Raw genomic sequence first — 11,266 nt, 5'->3', positions numbered from 1 at the left:
AGGCCAACGTCTGAGGTCCTCAGCTTACCATTGATTGCCTCAATCGTTCAACCGGGTGTAATCTCCACCAGGGCTAGGTTAAGATTCTTGACACGTTACTGCACCATCCCCGCCTCCTGTGTCTCCATAAACAGTCTCTTCGGCGCCCAGGAAGGCGACGTGGGACCCCGGCGGGGTCCCACGTCGCCTTCTTGGGCGCCGTCTTGCAGAGGCGGATCCAGCTCAGAGTTTTTTTTTGGGGGGGGGGGCAAACCATAAAAAATTATCGATTCTTTCCATGCATCGTCCATAGGCGTAATGTTAAAATCATGCCGTTGGGGGGGGGGGGGGGGGCAAATGCCCATTTTGCCCCCCTGGATCCGCCACTGCCGTCTTGTCGTCGGCGATGCCCCTTGCTTAAACTCCTTAATGTGACACTTACGCATATTTTTTAAATTTATTTCAAACTTGTTCCCGGGTCTTGCCGGCTAGTATGTACCACCCGCACTGCTGGGTCCATAAACAGGACACCGGCGTTATATTTGCCGCTCCTGATCATGGCGTCGGCACCCCTCAGGAGAATTTGAGTCTCCCGGGCGGACCACAAGTTCCGCCCGGAAGCCGATCCCCGAGGGGCACCAGCACCGGCGGACGGCGGCGCAGCGTCGCCGGCGGAGGGCAGCCGGGAGGCGGTGCCGGCTGACGTGCGAGACGGTGGCGGCGGTGGCCGTGGAGGGCGGCACGGCGGCGACGGCGACGGAGGGCGGCACGGCGGCGGTGGCCGTGGAGGGCGGCACTGCGGCGGTGGCCGTGGAGGGCGGCACGGCGGCGACGGCGACGGAGGGCGGCACGGCGGCGGTGGCCGTGGAGGGCGTTTCCGCGTCAGACATGACGGGGTCCAGCGCCAGCTTGTTTTTGCGGAACCGCAAAAGAGCGGCGACGCCGGTCAGGCGCTTGTTCTTTCCGCTGACCCCGTGCACGTCGTAAAACCGCAGCGCCGTGCCCACATCGTGACCCATCGCCGCAGCGACGCCCCTGAGACGAGAGAAAAAACTATGTCATATTCCGCATAGACATCGGGCAGATTTAAGCTATGGGATCCACTGGTTAGGAGCTAGAAGCTACTGAGCGTTGCCGTGCAAAGTTTGCTTAACAATGATCTAACTTGCAATATTGAAGGACATATAACATTGAAACCCGTTTTAATTCCACATTGTTAGATAAGAGTTTCACAATTGTTTTCCGACATTTAATTTATAAGTTGTTGAAAATTGACCGACACCCATGCATACTTACTCTTGGTCCTCCGGATTGCGCTCGGCGACGGCCATGACGGCACCGAACCGCCCTCCACGCGCCGTAAAGTTGCTGCCGTGCACTCCGAAGGCGGCACTCCACACCGTCTTGAAGATTTTATTGGCGTTTGATGTATCGATGTGGGTGCCCTTGACACGAACAGCTGGGCACACAGAAAAGCACTGTCAATGTAAGTAATTGGCGCTTCATAGCATGCTGTCACTGCTGAATGAATGAATTGTATCGTACGGCTGAAAAGCAATGCCAAACAAACATCCTAGTACGATACCTGATAACAGTGAAACACGCCCACCATGTGACAGAATTCTGCTTACCTTGTCGCTGACCTCCTGGAGCCCCGGGCAGAGCGCGGGCCGTTCCCGCTCGGCGAACATCAGCAGGCGGCGCCATATCTCTTGTGGCACCGCCACGTCCAGGGTGCACGTGGCGGCCGTCTTAAAATGGGTATTTCTGATCAGCCGCATGGCCGTCTCCTCGATGGTGGTGAGCTGTCAACGGAAAACGCGTACTATCAACAGACGACTCCGGAAAGGCACGCATGCTCAACCATTAAGCGTAACTGTAAATTGGTAAGCATAACCATTCATGACGTCCATCTATTTTCGTTACCATTTCGTTTCGATTCCATATTGGCAGTTTATCCTTTGAGAGTTCAGACAAACCTTTGCCTCGCGCAAATTTTCCACGGTGACGCCGGTGACGTGAGACGGCCGGCCGGCGCACCACACCAGCAGGGTGGTCATCAAAACGTCACGGGACTCCTTGGCCTCCTTGTAGACCACGTCGGCCTCGGGCGTCCTCCCCAGGACGTTGTTGACGTAGTCAGACTGTGAAACATCAAACAGTTCCTGTTAGTTGAACAGTGACTGCGCACGGGCCTTGCAGTCAACGCGTCCTTGGACATTACAAATAACTTTACCTCCAGGAACGGTTTTGTTCCTCCATGAAGATGACGGCCTGCTGCTGGCGGCGCTGGTGACGCTCCACCTCCCAGCGCTGGGTGCGGAGTGCCGCCATCCAATTACCCACCCGGGTGTTGATCGCCTGTAAAAATACCAAATGCGGTAGAGATGCAAGGAAGTGAAAAGATGATGCTTAACTGAATGATAGCTTTAATTTATAGCCAACACTTGGGGTACATTTTAGTTGATTACTAATTTAGGGCTGAAAAGGTGTTTCAGTGGTTGTCGTCCGAAGGAAAACGGGCTTATTCGGTTGTCGACTTAGATGTCTAACCCGCGTCCCGCTTAGGGTTCTTGATTTCCACGCTCTGCTAGGGGGGGGAGGGGATCCAACATCCCGCTCTTTCAACTCTGATCCTTGGTCATGTCAAGCAGTAAACGGCATTCGAAAGAACGTCCAAAATAAAGACGAAAATATGTCATTCATTTTTAGTTTGTCAAAGGTCAGCTCACCAGATGCCATTAAATGAAAAATATTGAGGAATCCACTCAGCTAGTTTGTAACGACCCTAGGGTCGATGCCATCTAACTGATTCTTTGTAATCCCTGTAACACATACATTATAACCATACAGGTATGGTCCCACTATGTATTGTTGCACGCCTTGCTGTGATGGCAGCGACTACACCTTTTGTCAGTTTATTTCGGTACGTACGCGTCCATTTTAGACCTAGCGGATTATTTGTAGACAAACCGCAAAGCTATGTATCAGTATAGCATTGCATGTCGGCCGTTTATAGCGATGATTGGCATTAGAGCATTTAATTTCGGCGCAGCAGCAAAAGACGCCCGGTTCCGGCGTGTCCGCATTGTATTTCGGCGATGCCGCTGGAAATTGGAGACGGCCGCACGATATTTAGAACAGCAGCAACCAAATTCGGCGATGTTCATTCAATTTCAGCGGCTATTTGGAAGCAGGCAGAGACTTCTCGCTTACAAAATAAGTTTGTTGGAGCATTGTTATTAAGTCAAACGCTTTTCAAGGTGTTTACTGTTGACACTGTCTCACTGTCTGGACTTGTGCAATGTGCATGCCTTCGGCCCTCTACCCTCTCCTTTATGGCCGAATATTCCTTTCGCAATCGCCAGCGATGAGCATTATTTCATGTTCGTGCTTTATGTGGGTTAAACAAAACATTACAATGTACCTATTAATTTCTACCAAGGAAGTACTTACATAGGTGCATAGGCACCTGCTTAAAACGAAGGCGGCGGAGAACAAAACCAGGCCGACAGGGTACGCGACTACTGAACTTTGACCCCGCCCGTGCGCCAGAGACGCCCTGTGTCGTCGCGCGGTTGTTGAAAGGATGCGCCGAGCGCCGGATGGACGGTCAGATGCTGTTTGATGTGTGGAAGGGGGAGGGGGAGATACACCTGCCGCAACTACGAGTCTTGTCCATGGGACGGGTTAGAATGTTGACGCTAAGCCTCTGGTGGTGTTCATGGCGGTAGGGCGGGGTGAGGGGAGGCAAGGTGATACGATACGGGATGCTGAGTTTATTTTCGTGTCCTTCTGCACACAGTAGGACTAAGGGATGTTTGATGTTTCACGCTGGCAATTGGTTAATTGGAGAATGGAGATGATCAGGAAGTGCAACGATAACCGATTGGTAGGACTCATTCTGGTATGGTGGAGATAATTGTGTTATGTGTGATTGACGAGGTGATGGGCTGCATTCAAGGTGAAGTAAAATAACAGGTCTTTTGATAAAATGGGTTCATGTGTTGGGCAAAAACTTGGAACACACAGCACAGACGTTGTTCAATGAAAGAGAATCGGGGTATGCCTCGAGTCCAACAACGATTGGTGTTTGCCTTGTCGATCGTCGTCCGCCATGTGCGGACAGGAGCGGGTACTGTAATAAAAAAGAAACCAGCCCACAGATGTTATTTGTTTAGGATAAATACACCTTTTTTCAATCCGAATCGGCATCCGGTCAGTTAGTTTCGGCAGATCTGCATTAGGAACGTCAGCTGGAGTGCACTTTCGACAAACCACGCCTCAAACTCGGCATAGTGCAGCAGCGTGACATGGGGCATTTAATGTCGACAATGAGCGTGATTTCGACACTGGCCAATGGATTTCGGCATACGGCATAGGACTGTGACATCGGGCATTGGAAAAAGGCAAATTTCATTTTACAATGGCAATGGTCATGCAGTTTCGTTTGCGGTAAATAAGTTAAATCGAACAAATTTCAAACCATATTTTCTTACATTGATGCGTTTTCAATGCTTACCACTAGAATTTATAACATTTTTCTTTTTCTTAGACTTCCCTTGGATTAATGGAACACAAAAAAAACGCCAAGGCCGTGGTTTTAAGGTCTAAACGTTTTTTTTTCTGTGAATGGAGGGTGAGTAGGCTAGCAAGCCATGTCAGAGTCGTGAGATGAGAGGATCATGCGGAGGAAGCATTTGGATGAGTCAGTCTACCAGTGACCGGTGAGCTGCGGCGGCTGACAAGGCGCCGGTATGTACACCTTTTTTCGATCCGAATCGGCATCTGGTCAGTTAGTTTCGGCAGATCTGCATTAGGAACGTCAGCTGGAGTGCGCTTTCGACAAACCACGCCTCAAACTCGGCATAGTGCAGCAGCGTGACATGGGGCATTTAATGTCGACAATGAGCGTGATTTCGACACTGGCCAATGGATTTCGGCACACGGCAAAGGACTGTGACATCGGGCATTGGAAAAAGGCAAATTTCATTTTACAATGGCAATGGTCATGCAGTTTCGTTGGCGGTATAACAAGTTAAATCGAACAAATTTCAAACCATACTTTTTACATTGATGCGTTTTCAATGCTTATGTACCACTAGAATTTATAGCATTTTTCCTTTTCTTAGACTTCCCTTGGAGTAATGGAACACAAAATACGAAATGTACGCCAAGGCCGTTGTTTTAAGGTCTGAACGTTTTTTTTCTGTGAATGGAGGGTGAGTAGGCTAGCAAGCCATGTCAGAGTCGTGAGAAGAGAAGATCATGCGGAGGAAGCATTTGGGTGAGTCTACCAGTGACCGGTGAGCTGCGGCGGCTGACAAGGCGCCGTATATAAAACTATCCCGCTACGGATAAGCAGCCAAAGCGATCGATGGGTCAGCCCGTAGCGGGTTTCCACCTTTCCAGAGGGCACTTTTTTTGTCCAGAAATACAGTTGACCATGACTGACCACACCGCCGTCCTGCAAACATTGTTGCCGCTCTCCGGTGACACGCCCATTCCCATCTCGTCAGACCTGAACCATCCGCGCTGATGGTCAGCGCCACTCGGCACTCACAATGTGCCGACAGATCGGCGTAAATGAAAAATCAATATTTTTGTTTTTCATGCAAGAAATACGGCTAAAACATTGTCAACTTTAGATGCGTTGAAAGGAGCGTGGCCCCGAATGACCCCCGTCGCCGTTTGGATTCGCCAGTGCTTCCACATTGTCACAGAGTGACGCAAGGATGGTGACCTCGAATGAGGTCAGCTTGTGTGCCGGAAGCGGGTGATGTTAGGGACGAACCGCTGTTAAGGTTCCAGAGCGACTGATGAAATTAGGTGCCCGTTGCCGTATTTCAATGAACGGTTGCCGATTCGGATTGAAAAAGGTGTGGTTACTTAGCAACCAAGCGCCGATATTGAGTGTCTCTTTACGGTACCGTGGAACGTTTAAACGCACATTCTTAAAATGCCTTTCCGAAAAGATAAGAGTTGCTTAATTCACTGATGAGATAAATTGACCATTGTCTAGCTTGGCTGCAAGCTGCCGGAATAAAATGCAATATGACAAAACAGAATGCCCTTTGTCGATATTAAATGCCCCTGCCGTTGTTCAATGACCCTGGTCGAATAACAACAGATGCTAGTCTAAATCCGTGAAACGTGTCGAAATGCGTGCTCCAGTGTCGAGTTGCTGGAGTGCCTGTCGAGATAAGGTGCCCGCTGCCGTAATTGAATGAACGGATGCCGATTCGGATTGAAAAAAGGTGTATAAAACTGTCCCGCTACGGATATGCAGCCAAAGCGATCGATGGGTCAGCCCGTAGGGTTTCCACCTTTCCAGAGGGCAGTTTTTTGTCAAAAAATACAGTTGACCATGACTGACCACACCGCCGTCCTGCAAACATTGTTGCCGCTCTCCGGTGACACCACCATTTCCATCTCGGCAGACCTGAACCATCCGCGCTGGCGGTCAGCGCCACTCACAATGTGTCGACAGATCGTCACAAATGAAAAAATCTATATTGTTGTTTTTCATGCAAAAAAAGGCTAAAACATTGTCAACTTTAGATGCGTTGAAAGGAGCGAGGCACCGAATGACCCCCGTCAACCTTTGGATTCGCCAGGAGCGTGGCCCCGAATGACCCCCGTCGCCCTTTGGATTCGCCAGTGCTTCCACGTTGTCACAGAGTGACGCAAGGATGGTGACCTCAAATGAGGTCAGCTTGTGTGCCGGAAGCGGGTGATGTTAGGGACGAACCGGTGTTAAGGTTCCAGAGCGACTGACGAAATTAGGTGCCCGTTGCCGTATTCCAATGAACGGTTGCCGATTTGGATTGAAAAAGGTGTGGTTACTTAGCAACCAAGCGCCCATGTTGAGTGTCTCTTTACAGTACCGTGGAACATTTTAACGCACATTCTTAAAATGCCTTTCCGAAAAGATAAGAGTTGCTTAATTCACTGATGATATAAATTGACCATTGTCTAGCTTGGCTGCAAGCTGCCGACTTAAAATGCAATATGACAAAACAGAATGCCCTTTGTCGATATTAAATGCCCCTGCTGTTGTTCAATGACCCTGGTCGAATATCAACAGATGCTAGTCTAAATCCGTGAAACGTGTCGAAATGCGTGCTCCAGTGTCGAGTTGTTGGAGTGCCTGTCGAGATAAGGTGCCCGCTGCCGTATTTGAATGAACGGATGCCGATTCGGATTGAAAAAAAGGTGTAGTACTAACTCAGTAAAGCTTATCAATTTTCACATCAGAATTCGAAACGGGAAACAGCGAAACGATCGGTAGGTACTGTGACGCTAAACAAGCAATGGCCTGCTTTTCTCCCCCTGAGAATATCTCAAAGCTACAAAGCTGCATGAGGATTCATTTGATGCTAAAGAAGCGTTCCCGAAAATATGAATCATCTGGGTGCCTCCGGTTACCCGCCGAAATTGAATGAACAGTGCCGAATTTGGTTCTTACTGCTGCTAAATAGCGTGCGCTACCTCTAAACTTATGCTGGCGCAGCCGATTCTACTCGCGCTATCGCCGAAAATGGAGCGTTTTGCCGCTGTGCCGAAATTGAATGCTTTACCGCCGACTGCCTAACCTGCGCCGAGATATTATGTGATTCTTGTACATAATTTTGCGGTATGTCTACACACATTCCGTTAGTTCTAAAATGGACGATTACGCACCGAATTTAACTGACAAAAGGTGTAGTGCACAACACCTTAGCACGCACGCACCTACATCGCCCTACACACATCTTACTACAAGCGCATTTAAAAAATCCTGTCCTTTGCCCCCCAGATTGGGCTCGTGCGGCTTCCCGGACGCGAGTTACCTAAGTGTGGAACTGTACGTCGACGTGCCGGCCGGATGACGTCACACCATGGCCAGTGCCGGCGCGGCGGCAGACTGGCCGAGATTGGCATGGTCTTAACCCGGCACCGCCTGGGCTATTTCCGTACCCACGACAGCCTGGGGGGTCGGATCCGACCCCCCCCCCCCCCTGTTATCTCGAGAACCAATGGTCGTATCGAGCCCCGCGAGGCGGCGTTCGAAAGGTCTCTACGAGACCTTCCCAAAGCACTCTTAAGATTTTAAGATTGAGGTCAACTTTCGGGTCAAGGTCAGGTCAAAGGTCAAATTCAGGGGTTTTGCATGATTAGGCTTACGGACAGCGGAATCGATAGCTGCTGCTCGAAACTCACCACAAATGACCTCAAAGACCTAGTGAAGGTACCATGTGCGTATAGGGGTCATACTAAGTACGGGTCAAGGTCAGGTCAGGTCACGAAAGGTCACGGTTTTCACTTTCTGCTACATGGGCGTGCGACACATGTTTGTGGCTTATTTTTCACGCCAAATCCGATGATAATGGTTATATGTGACCCCAAGTCACTGCGCTGGTGATAAGTGTGCATTGAAAGCATAAAAAATCGTTTATACCATACATAACTAAACGAGGGCTGAGAAAAAAGGTCAATTTTTCAACTTTTTATTTTTGACATAAAAATGCACTTTTCTAGACGAGCTTTGTCCCAGGAATCTAGTGGTGCCATTTGTTTTCACATGCGATGTTCAGAAGTGCCTCTAATTCGCGAAAATGCTTATGACGTCACCATGCCCTATGCATGTTGGAGCTATTTTTTACAATTTGGGGGTCAAAAATCAAGATAGAAAGTTTAAATTTGGGACATCTAATGTTCTAATAGAGCTGTATATCATATATTCCGGTTTTTTGAAAATTCTCAAAATTTTGGATTTTATTAGCTGTTTTCCAAATAATATAGTTTTTTGAATTTTTAGGGATGAAAAACGCATTTTATGGAAAATCCGAGATAGCTATTTTAAAGAACTCGTTGAGCTGCGTCTTTTCATGTTCTTAATTTGCAATTTGCTTAAAACCTCGATTTTTGGCGAATTTTTAAACATTTACCATTTTTTGACTGAAAACGCCATGTAGTTACATCACTAAAATCGATATATCTCAGAAAATTTTGAAATTTTTTTCTTAAAGATTGCACAGGAGACGTCAAATTGATAGGGGAGAAGGTATGCCAAGTTTCAAGTTGATAGCGCATGCGGTTCATGAGTTATTTAAGAAAAACGAGGGGGGGTCGGATCCGACCCCCCCCCAGGCGGTCGCGGGTTAACTTGGCGAAGAGGCATCGGACGCCAAACTTCTGCTGCAGCTAGTTTATTGCGTTTAATTTTAGCGCCTTGTATTTCTAATCATCATTCATGTGTATCAGCTATCAAGTCCTTCAAATACCTAATGTGTAGGTGCTTGTACCTATATTTAGTGTATGCTATGCTATGTTGATTGAGAATGGGGGGGGGGCACATCTGACACGCTGCTCAATGGATTCTGCTATTGCTTGGTTGATTATGGCTGTGTGTCTTCGCGCAAACCATTGAAAGGGAGGACGTCATTTTTAAAGGCTGTTAGGTGCACTCAAACGTCTAAGGATAAGCAACTGCTGTCTGCTCATTGAATTTCTGGCGAGTGGTGGTGGAACGTTCTGTTCACAAATGAGTACCTACCTACACCTTTTTTCATTGCGAGTCGGCATAGATTCAATTGACCGTAACCATAGGCGGCCCAGTTCGGTAAATGAGCATTGTGTTAGACTTACTTTGGACTGTACGACAGTTTTCATTTCGTTAGTTTATCCGCTGTTCATTTTCGAACGGTGTCACAGTATATATCGACAAGGGCATTTGATATCGACACTGACAATAGTTTTAGTCTTAGTTCACTTAATTTAGTCGCTTCTCGATTGAATTAGGCAATACAAAATGGATTTCGTTAATGGATAATTTGATTTTTATTTGCATTTGATTTTTTTGTAGGACAATAAAAATATGAAACATGTTTTGTTTTGTGTTGATAAACTATGCTGAAGTAGCAAACTGACCACGTGGCGTCATCTATATCATTTACACTTGAACCTCTACTGGTTCCCGGTAGGCTAGGTGACCTCAAGCCAGGTCAGTGCTGGGTCAGTGTGCTTGCGTCATTCGGTATCAAGATGCCGAGACTCCGCCATACCGTTTGTGCCGCGGACCGCGAGCGAATCATCCAAGCGTACCGTGATGGCAACGATTACGTCGCTGTGGCCCGCCGGTTGAGCGTGAAGAGGACCACCGCCTGGTCCATCGTGGCAAAGTGGATGCGTATTCGCCGTTCTTGAACCCCATTGAGAACTGTTTCTCTGTCTACAAAGCAGACCTGAAGCAGCGTCTTGGACAGGTGCAGGGTATACGCTGGACGATCGCGGCACGGCTCTGGCGGCAGGACACCGTGACATCGGAACGTGGAGGAGCGCCATCCTGGAGGAGCTGGCGGATCAAGCGATGGCTGCCATGACCCAGGAGAAGGTGGCAGCTGCTTATCAACACGCCAACGCGTTCATCGGCGCCTGTCTGGCCAGAGAGGACACCTGGGCCGGGTGACCGCACCGGCGCGGCGACAACTGGCGGCGGCGGAGCGTTCAGTTGTGTCCATTGATTTTGCTGCTTGTGTTCATTGTTATTGCAGTGTTACGTAATGTTTTTTTTATGTGGCATGGCCATTGGCCATACACAAATGAAATTTTGTTTATCATGTTGCTCTTTTACCAGAGGCATTTCAAGCTGATGACCCATTACTGTGGATTAAATTGATTCGTTAACTGCTTGTATTTATTTGTTTTAAAATGTTGAAGTACACACATAAATAAAGTTCTACTTGTATTGAAACCAAATTGTGTTGTATCGTGCAATGAGACTAAAAAGCAATTCTATGGTGTTTTATGAACGTGATAACAATTCATTATCTGCGTATATTCGTAGAGACAGGCCGCGAGGACAATCAAACCAAATTCAGTTATGGCACCGTGCTGTGCAACGCGATGCAGCACGGAACATTAGCGCCGGACGGACGGGTGTCTACCGGCCGGCCCACGCACACCGACGGGCGGGTGCCTACTGGCCCCGCGCGGAGAGTGTCCGTACACGGGAGCATAGATGGCGCGTCGAGCGGCCAGAGTTTATTATATATCTAGGGAGCGCAGCCTGAAAACAAGTTCTATGGGAAAATTGCTTTATTATTTAATACTTATCGAATATTTAGCCAGTCTTGTACACTGCCCTACCACCACGAAATCAATATTAACTAATTATTATGCGCTTTGTTATTTCGCGGAACGGCAACGCCGCAACAGCCTGTTGTTTGAACATCCGCCCGACAACGGCACGCCAGAGCAATTTTCTCAAATAACGAGTCTAATAGGGATTTTACGCCCAAGCTGT

General features: G+C 48.4%; 1 protein-coding gene across 3 annotated transcripts in view; it reads left to right on the top strand.

The window, feature by feature from the left end:
- Window positions 1-10,846: 10,846 nt before the first annotated feature.
- The window catches only part of LOC122378045, a 6,344-nt gene continuing 5,924 nt past the window's right edge, over window positions 10,847-11,266 (top strand). The window contains exon 1 of one of the 3 annotated variants that reach the window (XR_006255965.1): window positions 10,847-11,266. This exon is cut by the window's right edge and continues 82 nt beyond it. The gene's annotated coding sequence lies outside the window, so the exon portion shown is untranslated. The other 2 variants (XM_043358750.1, XM_043358751.1) reach the window with 2 other exon arrangements.

This window comes from Amphibalanus amphitrite, unplaced genomic scaffold (assembly GCF_019059575.1).
Source record: "Amphibalanus amphitrite isolate SeventyFive unplaced genomic scaffold, NRLGWU_Aamphi_draft 000054F_arrow, whole genome shotgun sequence".
Taxonomy (NCBI): Eukaryota; Metazoa; Arthropoda; class Thecostraca; order Balanomorpha; family Balanidae; genus Amphibalanus; species Amphibalanus amphitrite.
Note: the sequence above shows the minus strand (reverse complement) of the source record. Positions and strands in the feature narration are given on the sequence as shown.